This window comes from Rhinopithecus roxellana, chromosome 9 (genome assembly GCF_007565055.1).
Source record: "Rhinopithecus roxellana isolate Shanxi Qingling chromosome 9, ASM756505v1, whole genome shotgun sequence".
In the NCBI taxonomy this organism is placed as follows: domain Eukaryota; kingdom Metazoa; phylum Chordata; class Mammalia; order Primates; family Cercopithecidae; genus Rhinopithecus; species Rhinopithecus roxellana.
Genome location: NC_044557.1, coordinates 141,550,185 through 141,566,875, shown reverse-complemented (window position 1 = coordinate 141,566,875; position 16,691 = coordinate 141,550,185). Strand labels below are relative to the sequence as shown.

General features: G+C 39.4%; 1 protein-coding gene across 4 annotated transcripts in view; it reads right to left on the bottom strand.

Moving 5' to 3' along the window:
- The window catches only part of SLC7A2 (solute carrier family 7 member 2), a 70,850-nt gene that overhangs the window by 49,895 nt on the left and 4,264 nt on the right, over positions 1-16,691 (bottom strand). For 2 of the 4 annotated variants that reach the window (XM_030937902.1, XM_030937904.1), the window contains exon 2: positions 15,557-15,600. The exons of the other annotated variants lie outside the window; for them this stretch is intronic. The gene's annotated coding sequence lies outside the window, so the exon portion shown is untranslated. The remainder of the gene's footprint in view (positions 1-15,556; positions 15,601-16,691) is intronic. 4 annotated transcript variants of the gene reach the window in all.

The following is a 16,691-nucleotide window of genomic DNA, read 5'->3' as shown; positions in this document are numbered from 1 at the left end:
TCATCTCCAATAGATTTTAACTTTTCAAATTCATGAACTATTACTGCCTTAAAACTGAAAATGTAATAGTTATTAAATGTAAGCAATAGAGGAAAATTAATGTTTAACAACAAAGAAAGATACTAGATACGCATCAGGACTTAAGTCTGTATTAAAAATTCCAACATACATTAAAACTTGTACCTCTAAGCTAGAAAAACCTCCCATAATGTAATACAAGAAGGTTACCTACAAGAAGCAGCTGAAGATTTTCACAGCCTTCACTGAAACACATAACATTTTCTAATACACTTGTGTGCATTTTACAGTTTATCTAGTTCACTTATAACCCATCTCTCGGCTTCTCAATCTCTAATATTCTTGATTCTCTTCATATTCTTGAATTCAAAACGTATTTCAGAGCAAGCAAAGTCTTCTGGCCCTACAAATCACATCTTTTGTGTTTTCATTTTGCCTGGATTTTATTTCAAATGACCTCTGATAACATCAGGAACCTCTTCCTTCTATTGCCAAGTTGTTGTTTAGTCTCATTTTGTGCCTAGAAATAAATGAGTATAAATCAGTTAAAGTCAACATTATTTTCTGATTCCACGCAACGAATGTGTGTTTAAAGTGATGCAAAGGGGGAGTGAGCAGAGATACTGGATCCATATTTAACACATCATTTGAACTTTTCGTATAGAATTCCCACCTTAACGCCTTAACAGCACAAACCCGCTCCTGCAACTTTTCTGTCCTTTGTTTCAAAGTCCTCTTCAGTGTTGACTGTGGGGACAGGGACTAAGCCACAACATAAACCCTCAGTGTATGATGCACGAAGGCAGGGATTTGCTTGACTGCTTTATTCACTGGTATAACCCAAATATCTGGAGTGCTTGGCACGTGGCAGATACTCAGATATTTCCTGAATCAATGGATGCTTGGCATCCATCTTTTTCTTAAGTGCTGACCAGGTATGTTCAGTGAAGAGTAATCTAGATGGGATGAGGGGTCCTGGGAGACCATGTCATCACTTAAAGGGCAATTAAAGAAACTGCAGGTGTTCAGGTATAATAAGCAAGCGTACAGCTGTGGCCCAAAGAGGGAACAAGTTCTGAGCTAGCTAATAATCTCTAGGAGTTACCAGCCATGTGTCTTTGGACAAGTCACTGGCATCTCGGTCTTCTCATCTTTAAAACAGACAACACACAGGTCAGGTGTGGTGGCTCACGTCTGTCATCCCAGCTCTTTGGGTGGCCAAGGCTGGTGCATCACCTGAGGTTAGGAGTTCGAGAACAGCCTGGCCAACATGGCAAAACCCCGTCTCTACCAAAAGTATAAAAATTAGCTGGGTGTGGTGGTGCACCTGTAATCCCAGCTACTTGGGAGGCTGAGGCAGGAGAATCACTTGAGACCAGAAGACAGAGGTTGCAGTGAGCTGAGATCACACCACTGCACTCCAGCCTGGGCGACAGAGCGAGACTCCATCTCAAAAAAAAAAATTAATTAATTTAATTTAATAAAACAGATATCTCAGAACTATCACAAGGAATAAGTGAACAAGCAAAGTATCTGACAAATAGCAAAAAGTTTTAGAATCATGAATAGGTATTATTGCTATATTTAGTTTCTTTTCATTCTTAGGAAAAAAGACATAGAAAAGAGATAAAAACTTTCTTTAAATACGTGAATGGCAAGATGTAGGAAGGCAATGATCCTATGTATTTACTTCAGAAAATAAAACTACAAATAAAGGATATCACATAAAAAGAGTAAGGCACTGACCCAATAAAATGCATATCTCCCTAACAAAAAGTGTTCCTACCCATAGGAAGCTGCCACCTCTAAAGGTAGCAGACGTCTGTCATTACCTAAAAAGGAGGACAGTTGATTCAGGAATTTTGTGGAACCAGTTTTAGTCAGAAGGGTATTACACAAGATTATCTGCCAACTCAGATTCTAAGATTTAATGATAGGATTTTTATTTTGTAGCTGAAAAAATAAGACTTAGCCCATGGTTCTCTGTATTGTATAAACCAACAGTCAGATATGGGTAGATAGATTACAGCAATGCATACATTGCCAAAAACCTGCCACCCCACTCAACATCCCCATCTTTCAAAAAAGTGGCAATCACGCCGGGAGTGGCTCACACCTGTAATCCTAGCACTATGGGAGGTCAAGGCAGGTGGATGACGAGGTCAGGAGATCAAAACTATCCTGGCCAACATGGTGAAACCACGCATCTACTAAAAATACAAGAATTAGCTGGGTGTGGTGGCATGCGCCCGTAATCCCAGCTACTCAGGAGGCTGAGGCAGGAGAATCGCTTGAACCTGGGAGGTGGAGGTTGCAGTGAGCCGAGATCACGACACTGCACTCCAGTCTGGAGGCAGAGCGAGACTCCGGCCAAAAAAAGGAAAAACAAATGTGGCAATCTAAGGCAATCAAATAAATTCACAGGGACTAAAAAATGAACAACCACAAGGTATGCCCTCATTATTGATGACTTTGGAAAAGTACCAGGGGTATTACACCATTACATACTGACTATTTAGATCAAATAAATATTGAGTTGGTAAACGTTTCTTAAGTTTAAAGGTTCATCTGATGCAACAAATCTTTTTTCAGGGTTAGCAACTATAAAGTCCCTCCCCTTTTCCTGGTACCCTTGCAAGGAATATTTAATCCAGCACAGCAGGCACAACCTTTACCAATATAGCTCTACCAGTGTACCTCCTCATTACATAAAACAATTTCCTACAAGATCAGAAAAGAAATGCTGTTTTACCCACTTGGCCCAGACAATGACAGTATCAATTACTGGAAATATTCATATTCTAAACTAACAGAAGATTTTATCTTTCTCATTTCAGTAAAACTTATCACAGCGTCTCCACTGCCTTTATGCTCATTACTGCTATGATTCTAAGACTTAAGGTAGTTGTAACTCATAAACTTGAACAAGTAGAATCTGCTTAGAGGTGAGACCTTTATTGAACATTTTTATAAGACATCATTTTTGGCTGAATCAAATGACAGTGAAGCTAGCCTAAGAAATCACTGTGGAATCTAAGAAGAGAAGCAAGGACCTTCCACCAAGCAAAACTGAATTTCCATCCTACTCAGAGCAGGTATAAAAGGGAAACCCAGACAACTTAAATTTTTAAGTTATTCTAGAATTAGCTTCCAGGGTCAACTTCCACCAATGGCTGCTATGCATTTCCCCATCTCTTTCTTTCTAGATATATTTTTGAGAAGGGGAAAATATTGCATTCTGATGTATTTAAAGAAATCAAAAATGAAAACATGGGTTTTCTAGGCTCATTCTACTTCTATTCTTTCCACAATGTCAAGGACTCCGCAGGGTTCTCTATAAATGTTGAATCAGTCACTGCTCCCAACTCAAATGCGTGTTTTGGGACACATTGTATTTTTTTTTTTTAATTGATTCCTCTTTGGTTTAACATACTTTGCCACCATCCCTTTCTATTTTGCACTAGCCTGTTTCATTCATTTCTGTTAATTACCTGGATCCAGGGAACTGGGACCAAATTACTGAGAGACTCTGTGAGGTCAAGGAAGCCTCGCTAATGTGCACAGGTGTTTTTACTCCCAATAAGGGCTGAGCATATACCCTTGTAGAGAAGAACTAAGACTATTACATGTCATTGATATTTACATGCTATTTGCAGTTGAAATTTGCCCAGATTATTTTTAAATCCATGCCATTATACACACGAATACAGAAGATAACTGATCCTCAGAATAAACAGAACTTGACTGCCACTTTTTTAGAGGTAGAAATGTTGAGTGGGATGGCAGGGTTTTGGCAAGATGTGCTCTGGTGTAAACTACTTACCTAAAACTTAATCTGAGAAAGAATGAAACTTTCCCTCGTAGAGCTGCTATAAGTGGGACAAAAAAGTCAATTTTGCTTGGTCAAATGTCCTTGCTTCTCTTCTTAGATTCCACAGTCATTTCTTAGGCTAGCTTCACTGTCATTTGATTCAGCCAAAAATGAGGTCTTATAAAAATGATCAATGAAGGCCTCATCTCAGCAGATTCTACTAGTTCAAATTTATGAATCACAACTACCTCAAATCTCAGAATCGTAACAGTAATCAGCATAAAGGCACTGGAGACCCTGTGATAAGTTTCACCAAAATGAGAAAGATAAAATCTTCTCTTTTAAAATAAATGGAACTTTTTCTATCTTTTAAAATCATAGAAACATAACCAGGCAGGTTTTAAACTTCCTTTTGTGTGAATGGAGGTAAAGTGGATGATTTTGTTTTTTGTTTCAGTTTAGAGCAAACTTGTAATTATAATTAGTATCCTTAAGGATGACTACTAAAAAAAAGAAAAAAAAAAACAGAAAATAACATGTATTGATGAGGATATGGAGAAACTGGAATCCTTGTGTCCGCAGTACTGTAAAATAGCCACTGCTGTGGGGAACAATATGGCAGCTCCTCAAAAAATTAAAAACAGAATTAGCATATGATCTGGCAATTCTACTACTGGCTACCTGATCAAAAAATCTGAAACCAGGGTCTTGAAGAGATATTTGCACACCTACGTTCACCGTAGCATCGTTCATGAAAGCAATCACAAAAGGCATTCTACAAAACGGTGGAAGCAACGCAAGTGTCTATCATGGATAAATGGATTAACAAAATGTGCTTTATACCTACAATGGACTATTATTCAGTCTCAAAATGGACGGAAATTCTGACACATGCTGCAACACGGATGAACCTCGAGGACATCATGCTGGTGAAATAATCCAGCCACAAAAAGGCAAAACACTGTCTGATTCCACATGTATAAGGTTACTAGAGCAGTCAAATTCATAGAGACCGAAAGTAGAATGGTGGTTGCCCAGGGCTGAAGGGAAGGGGAAACGGGAAACTGATTAAAGGGTACAGAGTTTCAGTTTTGCAAGATTAAAAAGTTCTAGAAATCTGTTGCACAACGATGTGAATGCACTTAATGCTATTGAACCCTTAAAAATGGCTAAGATGGTAAATTTTGTGTTATGTCTACTAACCGTGATTTTAAAAATAGGGGGAAAAAACCCACCATGAAAGATAAGAAAGGTTATATATTTTTTACTCCACTCCACTTGGGGTTCTGTGTGTTTGTTTGTTTGTTTTGGGATGGAATCTCGCTCTGTCACCTAGGCTGGAGTGCAGTAGCACGATATTGGCTCACTGCAGTCTCCACCTCCCTGGTTCAAGCAATTCTCCTGCCTCAGCCTCCCAAGTAGCTGGCATTACAAGCACGCGCCACCATGCCCAGCTAATTTTTGTATTTTTAGTAGAGACAGGGTTTCACCATGTTTGTCAAGCTGGTCTTGAACTCCTGACCTCAGGTGATCCACCCTCCTTGACCTCCCAAAGTGCTGGGATTAAAGGGGTGAGCTGTGCCTGGCGTATGGTTCTGTTTTAATGTTGGATTTCAGACTGTGTGTCTCCAGGGCCTTGAAAAAAAGCCGTATCTTTTGTTACTCCACGTAGACAGACAAACACTAATAAGCCTGATGTAGAATACATGTTCTAAGATCTCACAGGACATGCATGCCCTTTTTGTATATGTCTCTACCTAAGTACAAAGAGAAATTCTGCACTGCAGAAGCATTCCATAGCCACTGAACAACTACGTCTTAAAAGAAGGAAGAAGCAAAGTTTAGAATTCATCTTTATGCAAGTACGCCAAAGATTTCCAAACGAGATTATTTTCTTAAAGAAGGACAGATTACGTTGTGAAATCACCAGCTCCATAGTATCAGTGTGTCAGGAGGTGGGGTGTAGAAAGAACATAAACGTTGGTGGCCAGCCCTAGCTTGGGTTCCAACCCTCTAAACTTGAACTTTCAGAGTCTAAATTTTAAACGGAAATTTTTTTAAGTGGGAAGGTTTTTGTTTAGAATTGTAAAGCCCCCAGTTTACTACCTTCTAACAGTAATTATAAAATGATCACTATCCTTGAAAAGCCTCACCTTCAGTTATTTCTGCCAGTAGCTTTTTTACACTCAATATTTTAATGTATGATGTTTAATGGTTTAGCGACACATTGTATCACTTGAATAAGAACTGAACTCACTGAATTCTATCTATTCTGTGAATAATTTGTACAACAAATGTAATAACAGGATCTCAAAAAGCAGTATCTGTATTAGTCTAATTCAAATCACGCACTGAGCCCTCCCTAGCTCCGTTTAAAAACTTACAAAACAATGACTACAACCAATGACTGAGAAAGAGGCAAGGCCCTTACGGTTCTTCTGATTCTCTAACAACTCCTACCTCTTCCTAGACACTGAAATAAAAGTGTTGGAAACATCAACACTGCAGGACTAGGGATGAAGAAGTTAAGAAGAAAATGCTTAACTTTTTTCTACAGATTTTTTTTTTTTTAATTTTACTTTAAGTTCCAGGATACAAGTGCAGAATGTGCAGGTTTGTTACGTAGGTATACATATGCAATAGTGGTTTGCCGCACCTATCAACCCGTCATCTAGGTTTTAAGCTCCGCATGCATTAGCTGTTTGTCCTAATGCTCTCCCTCCCATCACCCCCAACTCCTCAACTGGCCCCAGTGTGTGTTGTTCCCCTCTAGGTGTCCATGTGTTCTCACTGTTCAACTCCAACTTATGAGTGAGAACACGGAGTGTTTGGTTTTCTGTTCCTGTGTTAGTTTGTTGAGGATAATGGCTTCCAGCTTCATCCACGTCCCTGCAAAAGACATGATCTCATTCCTTTTTATAGCTGCATAGTATTCCACGGTGTACATGTGCCACATTTTCTTTATCCAGTCTCTCACTGATGAGCATTTGGGTTGGTTCCATGTCTTTGCTATTGTAAAGAGTGCTGCAATACACGTACGTGTGGATGCGTTTTCATGGTAGAATGATTTCTTTTCCTTTGGGTATATACCCCATGATGCGACTGCTGGGCCAAATGGTATTTCCGGTTCTAGATCCTTGAGGAATCGCCACACTGTCTTCCATCAAAAAGAGGGCAAAGGATATGAACAGACACTTATCAAAGGAAAACATTCATGCAGGCAACATATGAAAAAAAGCTCAACATCACTGATCATTAGAGAAATGCAAACCAAAACCACAGCGAGATACCATCGCACGCCAGCCAGAATGGTGACTACTAAAAAGTCAAGAAACAACAGATGCTGACAAAGCTGTGGAGAAATAGGAACACTTTTACACTATTGGTGCGAATGCAAATTAGTTCAGCCAATGTGGATGACAGTGTGCTGATTCTACAGCTGTTTTTCCTAGTCTCAACATTTTACTGTTTTTAAATACGGAAGTACTGTCATTTATGTTACCGGTTGGGCAATTTTGACTTTTCTGCAGATACTTCCGTACACATAAAAAGGCCAGTTCACTCTTTTATTATGTATGTATGTATGTATTTATTTTGAGACAGAGACTTGCTCTGTCACCCAGGCTGGAGTGCAGCGGCACTATCTTGGCTCGCTGCAACCTCTGCCTCCCAGGTTCAAGCGATGCTCCTGCCTCAGTCCCCCAAGTAACTGGGATTATAGTCACCTGCTATCATGCCCGGCTAATTTTTGTATATTTAGCAGAGATGTGGTTTCATCATGTTGTTCAGGTTGGTCTCAAACTTCTGATCTCAAGTCATCCGCCTGCCTTGGCCTCCAAAGTGCTGGGATTACAGGCATGAGCCACTACACCGGGCCTCAATTCACTCTTACATACATAAGGCACACACCAATGAGAAATAGGTAGATACGGTGCTGCTTGAAATGAAACACATAGGCTTCTTCCGAGCCCAGAATCTTATGATTTACTAAATCTATTCATACTGCATATCATGTCTTTAGAGACGTGGAAGATTCCATTCAGAAAATAATTTCAGTAGATGTTTTAGAGAAATGAACACTAGAAAAAAATTACTTTTTTCTACCATAAAAACACTGTTCTGCATACATTGTTGGAGGCGAAAAGAAAAATAAAAATTACTGCATTCTTGTTTCCCTTTTTATTGTACTTAATAAGTTGCCAGGCGTGGTGGCTCACACCTGTATTCCCAGCACTTTGGGAGGCCAACACGTGTGGACCACTTGAGGTCAGGAGTTCAGGACGAGCCTGGCTATCAGGGCGAAACCTTGTCTTTACTAAAAATACAAAAATTATCCAGGTCTGGTGGTGGGCACCTGTAATTAATCCCAGCTACTTGGGAGGGTGAGGCAGAAGAATCCCTTGAACCAGGGAGGCGGGGGTTGCAATGAGCCAAGATCGCACCACTGCACTCCAACGGGCGACAGAGCGAGACTCTGTCTCAAAAGAATAATGATAATAATAAAAAGGAAATTAAACTTAGTTCAATAAAATGAGCACTTCTCTTCCAATTCTTGAAAATAGCCTGAATTCTGATTCACACATAAAAAGTTAGATTTCATAGTTCAGCTTTACTGATTTCTCCGGTCCAATATGCAATGAATTAAAATGACATGATGATGTAAAGGCCCATTCTTTAAACAGATGACTCGAACTTTCAATTACTGTTGGTACCAACGATTACAGCTGGTGCTACAGCCCCCAATCCCCGAGCTGCCTCCACTTTAGTGATATCATTCGCCTGCCTTATAACACCAGCATCTCCATCTTTCACCAACACACACCACAGGAGCTCACCACCAAAAGGTGGCACCAACCAATCAACTGAAAGTCAAAAATAAATAAATAAAAATTTCAACTCCACTAAATACTTTCAAAACTGAGAGAAATAACGTGGGTCCCTCAGGGTTTTTAAAATCCTTATAAAAATTAATATATTAATATACTACCATTATCAGTGGTTCAATGAGATAAATTGGGCTTTCAGTCTTCAGTCACTTGACTAATTTATCATTTTTTCCATTTATTTTTATTTTTTTTTTTTTGAGACAGAGTCTTGCTCTGACTCTCAGGCTGGAGTGCAGTGGTGTAATCTCACCTCACTGCAACCTCCACCTCCTGGGTTTAAGTGATTCTCATACTGCAGCCTCCTGAGCAGCTGGGATTACAGGCGCCCGCCACTACACCAAGCTAATTTTTGTATTTTTATTAGACATGTGGTTTTGCCTTGTTGGCCAGGCTGGTCTTGAACTCCTGATCTCAGGTGATCTGCCGGCCTTGGCCTCCCAAAGTACTGGGATTATAGGCATGAGCCACTGTGCCTGGCCCAATTTATCATTTTTAAAAGTAGATAGGACATCCAACAATACCTAGAGTTAGCAACCTAGGAAGAATACAAAAATATTTTACATAATTTATAAGAGTAACAATAAGGTTGTTTTGTCCTTCACATTTCTCTTATACTTTGTAGCAAAAGAGATCACAATAATGTAAATATGTTATTCATTATTCAAAAGTTCATGTGATCCATTTCAGTACAGATGAAATGCACTATCAACAGAAATTTTCTGCCAAGTCTGCTCTTTTTTTGTTTGGTTCACTGAACTAAGTGCAAACCATCTGTTACCTATGATAATCAGAAAAAGTAAAAAATTCAAAGAGCTTTTTATAAAAAAAAAAAAAACACACAATAGCACTCCAAACAGAACTTACTTGTTTAAAAGCACCATTTATGAGGTTCAAACCCTAATGACTTTAAAAGACTTAGAACTCATATTTAAAGTCTTTTTATTTTTAGATTAAAGACTATATTTTCCCATTTTCTGGTAAAAGTATGCCATTTAATAAACTTGTTCATATCATAAGAATGTCACTCTAGGCCAGGCGCGGTGGCTCAAGCCTGTAATCCCAGCACTTTGGGAGGCCGAGGCAGGCGGATCCTGAGGTCAGGAGATCGAGACCAGCCTGGCTAACACGGTGAAACCCCGTCTCTACTAAAAATACAAAAAAAAACTAGCCGGGCGAGGTGGCAGGCGCCTGTAGTCCCAGCTACTCGGGAGGCTGAGGCAGGAGAATGGTGTAAACTCGGGAGGCGGAGCTTGCAGTGAGCTGAGAACCGGCCATTGCACTCCAGCCTGGGTAACAGAGCAAAACTCCGTCTCAAAAAAAAAAAAAAAAAAGAATGTCACTCTACTAAAATATCTTACCCAAATATATTAATTTCCAAGAAATTTTAAAAACTAAAAACTTTCTTTTCCACTCTTCCTTAATACTTAAAATTTTCTAAATGCACTTCAGCTTCAAATATCTCTTTGAAAAATAATTTAATAGCTTATGAAATCTTTAGGGCATATTTCTACTACATGTTATCACTAAATTAAGACTTTTTAAAATTTATTCATTTGTATTTTTTCTTTTTTCACTGACATGTAATAATTGTACATATTTATGGGATACAGGATATTTCAATATGTATATACTATATGTAATGATCAAATCAGGGTAATTTGCATATCCATCACTTCAAATATTTTTCATCTCTCTGCATTGTGGACATTCAAAATCCTTTCTTCAAAAAACTTAAAAAGGCCAGTTACCGTGGCTTATGCCTATAATTCCTGCACTTTGGGAGGTGAAGGTGAGAAGATCGTCTGAGGCCAGGAGTTCAAAACCAACCTATGCAACACAGTAAGACCCCCGTCTCCACACACACAAAAATAATAATAATGCACGCACACACACACTCACACATTTCAATCACTTCCAACTTTTTAATATTATATAATAAATTATAGTTAACCATTAAAATCTAAAAACTTTAAGTTAAAATTGTACTGATTCCCAATTTTAAAATTCCACATAGGCCAGGCATGGTGGCTCATGGCTGTAATCCCAGCACTTTGGGAGGCCGAGGCAGGTGCCTCACAAGGTCAGGGGATCGAGACGATCCTGGCCAACATAGTAAAACCCCGTCTCTACTAAAATATAAAAAAAACTAGCCAGGCGTGGTGGTGCGCGTCTACAGTCCCAATTACTTGGGAGGCTGAGGCAGGGGAATCACTTGAACCCAGGAGGCGGAGGTTGCAGTGAGTCAAGATTGCGCCGTTGCACTCAAGCCTGGCGACAGAGTGACAGTCTGCCTCAAAAAAAAAAAAAAAAAAAAAAAAAAAAAAAAAAAAAAATCCCCAAATAAGTAGTGCATTCTAGTAATTATTATTTGTTTTCACAAAACAGAATGGTCTGATTTTTCAACATGCTTGGACTCTAGTCTTCACTCTACCCCTAGCTGTCTAACCTCACATGAGCTGAGATTGCGCCACTGCACTCCAGGCAGGTGACAAAGCGAGAGCCTGTCTCAAAAAAAAAAATTCCATGTAAGTAGTGTATTCTAGTAATTATTATTTCTTTTCACAAAAACAGAATGGTCTGATTTTTCAATATCCTTGGACTCTAGTCTTCACTCTATCCATAGCTGTCTAACCTCAGATGAGTTACACCTCTCAAGACCTCAGTTTCTTAACCTATAAAAAGAGTGCTCTAAAATGTCATTCTGAGGCACTTACTTCTCTTTCGTATTTGTCTAGCACTGTGCCAGAAACTTGATAACTGTCCACAGCGAAGGAGGCTAGAGAGGAACATGTCCGAAGCCTCTGAAATTTCACACAGCACAGTTTTAAATGTACTGTGAAGTTTAGGTTTTAAAATACAAAACCAACTACCGCAACAGTGTCTCATCATTTTTATAGTGACATAAGCAAACAAATTTCCAGGACACCAAGCGCTATTCATGTTATCAATCCTCTTTTAAAAAAACAGTGATTTTAGTTATAAAAATGAAATTCTGCTAAGTTTCAAGAGCGTTTAAAGCAGGCACCAGCCCAGCACTTGTTTTCACAGCTCTACTACTACAAATTTTATCAACACCCACTATTGTCTCTGAATGGCATGTAAAAGTGCTCTGTGCCATGTTCTTGATGAATTGCACAGACACAAGTCCTACTCCACCTACACAACCACTATGCCACAAACGCAATGCCTTTAAAAGAGGGCTCTCTTTTGCAATAAAACATTACAAATCGTAGCTACAAGTAAAGCAAATGTTGCAAGAGATAATTTCAGTAGCTAAATCAGCATTAAAATTCCTCACTTGTCTCACTACTATTCATTAAGCATGTTATTAAACAAACATAACTATAAAAGGAAAAGCTAAGGGTTATTTTACATTGTAAAAACAGATAAGCCCCTGCAAGGATGCTTCCATTGGTCTTTAGTATGATTCAGTTCTATTCAACTGTGAGTTTACTAATCTCAGAGATTTCTACAAGAACATCCCTATCAGACTGACATTGAGCTGGCAAGATTAGATTTCAAATGTCATGCTAAAGATGCTCCAAATTTAGATAAGAAAAGAGGTCATTGACTATTCTTATCCATTGTTTTTTTCCTGTTTATGTCATACATTTACAAATACTCAGTTTAAATGATCTCAGCAAAAACTCAAGCAAATTTGTTTCTGGCCCATAGGAAGACATTGAAATCTATGAAACTAAGAATTTGGAGGAAAAAAAGATGGTGAGGCTGGAGATCACTGAAGTCAAGTATATCCTTGAGGCCAGGGAATGGCGTCCACCATGACAGTAGTGAAAACGATCATTGCTGTGTTACTGTCACAGCTCTGCAACTCACAGAGTGCCCCCGACTGCCACATCTACTTCTGAGCCAGTTCTCAGCGCCAACTTGGAGGTCATAAGCAGTCTTCTTCAGCAAGAGGAAAGGATGCATGACCAAGAAGGCCCCATCCTGCCCACAGGATTCTCTCTTAAGATATTTCTCCGAGAAGTTGAAATGGTTTCTGCATTCCAGGGTTCTTATCTTGGGTTTCTGAAACCCTAGTAGCCCACTGGTTGGAATGCAGGAAGTCTTGACCTTCCAGAAATCTTACACAAAATTGCCGGAGGGAGGAGGCACAGTTTACATACAGATGTGCATTCTTTTTTACAGGGAAGTGAACTGGATGGGATCGGGGGTACATGCTTCCATCAGTTAATATCCTTAACTCCCGTAAAACATCAAGGGAGTCACTGCTGTACAGAACAGCTGCTATGATCTTAAGAGTTCTTCTTTTCCAGAGGCATGAATGTAAACAGAATGGCCAGCATATCGGAGTAAAGGAGGAGGAGCTCCTTCTCTGTGTATCAGGGAACTATGGGAACCATTCACTCAAATGCCTTTCATCAGAAAAAAACTGTAAACGTCACCCAATCTTTTCTTTCTCTTTACCTGAATTTCTTTAGTTCTCCTGTTTGAGTTAGTTATTCAATCTTTTAAGAGTTGCAGTTAAATTTCACAGACTGCTCAAACAGTATGGCCCTCAAGTTGTAAATATTAATACAATTCTACTTAAAAAGAGTATGACCTTTAACTTCTCCGAATTTGTTAATAAAAGGTGGTAATATAGATGAAAACCACAGAGAAGAAGACGTGGTAGGAGAGTAACTGTGAACATATATGGGTTCTCTAAGGAATGCATACAGAAATACAATCGATAAACTTGATAGAATTAATTGTTACTCTGGTCATTCAAAATGACCTCAATTTTATCCCATAGTAAGAACCACTGGCAATTCTATCACGTTTGCGCTCTGCCAATTAGAATTACATAAACATTTAAAAATATCACTGCAATTCAAGACTTTAAAATGTGAAATAATTTAAAGGGCAACTAATTCAAAGGTAAGGGCTTCAATCCCTTAGAAACTGAACTCTGTACGAAACTGACCAGTGGTCCAGGAGAGCCACAAGATCTCATTTACCACCTGCGTCAATCTCACTGAGCACCTGGCACATTCTCACAGGGCACACAGCCGATGCTCGATACTTACTCCACACTGTAACTCACTAAACACTCAACAGTCCCATTTCGTTTCAAGATGATCAATAAACTGACTTCTTAGTAGTTTGTTATTCTTCTATTAATGCCTTCAAGAAAGTCCAGATCAATGCAAAATGCCAGGCCTCTGAGTTGAAATCGAAATCTCACTTCACTTGGTGAATCACAGCCAATGTGACTTCACTTTCTTGCCATAGGCTGCTGTGGAGCAAAGGTAAATTCCTCATGTGGCCAAAACACACCTGAGTGTTTCTGAGGCCTAAGGATGGAGAGTCAAAGCTCACCCCAGGCTCCTTCTAGGTCTCCCCAGAACTCAAGAGCAAAGACGTCTCCCAAACAATTGCTTAAATCACAACTGAATGAAAGAAACCACTTAAAACTTGCTGGTGAATTCAAACATAAATATGAAATTGGATTGTTTCATATGATCATTAAAGCAAATAAAAAGTCCATCCAGAGTAGCCTAAAGCTTTGAGCTCAGGCTTTTCCCAGAGGAATTCATACCCACATTGATACAAATTATCACAAAGAGTTTCCATTTGAATTTTTATCAGGACAAGTACCTTGGAAAGTTGCAAATATTCTGTGAACTATGAGCGTCATGTATGAATAATAAGTACCCTTTGCTAGAACAGACAAGGTACATCGTGGGAGTGAATATAAAGTAAATTTTAGGAAGGAAAAAAAGGACGATCCAAAGAAACAGCCACCCTTCTGAAGGGGAAAATTTCTTTCAATAAAGATGTTTTTTGTCGGGCGCGGTGGCTCACACCTGTAATTCCAGCACTTTGGAAGGCCGAGGCAGGCAGATCACGAAGTCAGGAGATCAGAATTATCCTGGCTAACACGGTGAAACACTGTCTCTACTAAAAATACAAAAAATTAGCTGGGCGTGGTGGCGGGCGCCTGTAGTCCTAGCTACTCGGGAGGCTGAGGCAGGAGAATGGTGTGAACCCAGGAGGCGGAGCTTGCAGTGAGCCGAGAATGCGCCCCTGCACTCCAGCCTGGGCGACAGAGTGAGACTCTGTCTCAAAGAATAAATAAATAAATAAAAATAAAAATAAAGATGTTTTCTACTTGAAGAAAAAACACAAAGAAGAAATTTGTGAAATTTTTATTTACTAATTGATTTATGGAAAGTTCATTTAAAATTTTATTAACTTATATAACATTTTAAAATAATAATACAATGAACATGCACTCACCACCCAACCCAAGACCTAAAATGAATACTATTTACTGCCCATCTAAGAACCAATCATGATATTCTAGCAGTGTGTGGTGAAGAACTATGATTAAAGAATTTGGAGCACCTGAGGTCCACTGAACAAAAACCTTGCGAAGTGATTCCCCTAGAAGAAATGGACTCATTCCAGGATTCCTTTAAATAATCTGCCTGAGTAAACTAAAAAATGTGAATCAATTTCTTGTCCAAACGCGCCTCCACCCAACCTCTCAGGAATGATTATCAAAAATTTTCTAAAAGGTACATTCACAAGAACCAGGAACCTGGAAAGTGAACCAGTGACACTCAACTCAGTACTTCGATGGAAACCTTCCTTGTACAATGGAAGAGCAATATCTTATAGGAATTGAAGTCTCCAGTAAAGATTCTTTTAAAATATTTTTTTCTTCTACTAGGCCAATGATAGGACATGAAACTGAATGTGTTTCTTCTAACAGAAGAACTCTTCCCTCTCTAACATGGAAGAGGCACAAATCTTTCCACTGTCAACATTTTTCTTTTATCAGTCCTTTTTCCATTCCAACGTGCAAGCCAAGATTGAAATCAACACTAACCTGTAAAGGCTCACTGCTTTCCTGCTGGTCTTCAGAGTCTCCTGCTGAGAGAAGCAATGATGGGAGTGGTAACTAAAGGGCTCATATGATTTCTCCATTCTTTTTTTTTTAAGCCTCCACCTCCCAGACTCAAGCGATCCTCCCACCTTAGCCACAGATATACTCCCACCATATATACACACACACACTTGTAGGAAGACTTAGGGAGACTTGATGAAGCCAAAATGGGTTAAGGAAAGAAGAGAATTTTCCCCACAACTGTGGGAAAAACTAGTAAGAATCAACAAGGGACATAAACATTCTTTGTTGTGTATTGTTCACCAAATATTCCAAAAATGAATACAACACAGTCGGGGCTATTTTTTTTTTTAAGCTCCTGTTACAAAGGTCATGGAATGTTCTCGCATCACTTGCCTTCCCGATACTGAATCCCAGATTAGGGTCAGTTCTGCAGAGGGAGGTTAGTACACAGTAGTGCCAGAATGGGTGTGCGGTTGTTACTTTCATTTTTTATCCCATTTTACAAATTTTATATTTTATTTTTTGTAGGAGGATGGGGATATGACGAAAAATTAAATTCATGACATTTGCAGCACTAGAACTCTCTAGCTTCACGATTCAGTCTTGGATGTATAATGTCCTGTATCAAGAAATTCCAAGATTTTCCACAACACATCACATCCATACACACCCAGAATAACAGGGAGCCACATCTCTGAAAAGAGAGGTTCAAACTAAAAGTCTAAATAAGAACAGCAGAGATGTGACCCACATATTCGAATTCAGCCTTTAAAATAGCCTCATTAACGCAAATCTTTTCTTTTTTTTTTTTTTTTTTTTTTTTTTTTTTTGAGACGGAGTCTCGCTCTGTCGCCCAGGCTGGAGTGCAGTGGCCGGATCTCAGCTCACTGCAAGCTCCGCCTCCCGGGTTTACGCCATTCTCCTGCCTCAGCCTCCCGAGTAGCTGGGACTACAGGCGCCCGCGACCTCGCCCGGCTAGTTTTTTGTATTTTTTTTTAGTAGAGACGGGGTTTCACCGTGTTAGCCAGGATGGTCTCGATCTCCTGACCTCGTGATCCGCCCGTCTCGGCCTCCCAAAGTGCTGGGATTACAGGCTTGAGCCACCGTGCCCGGC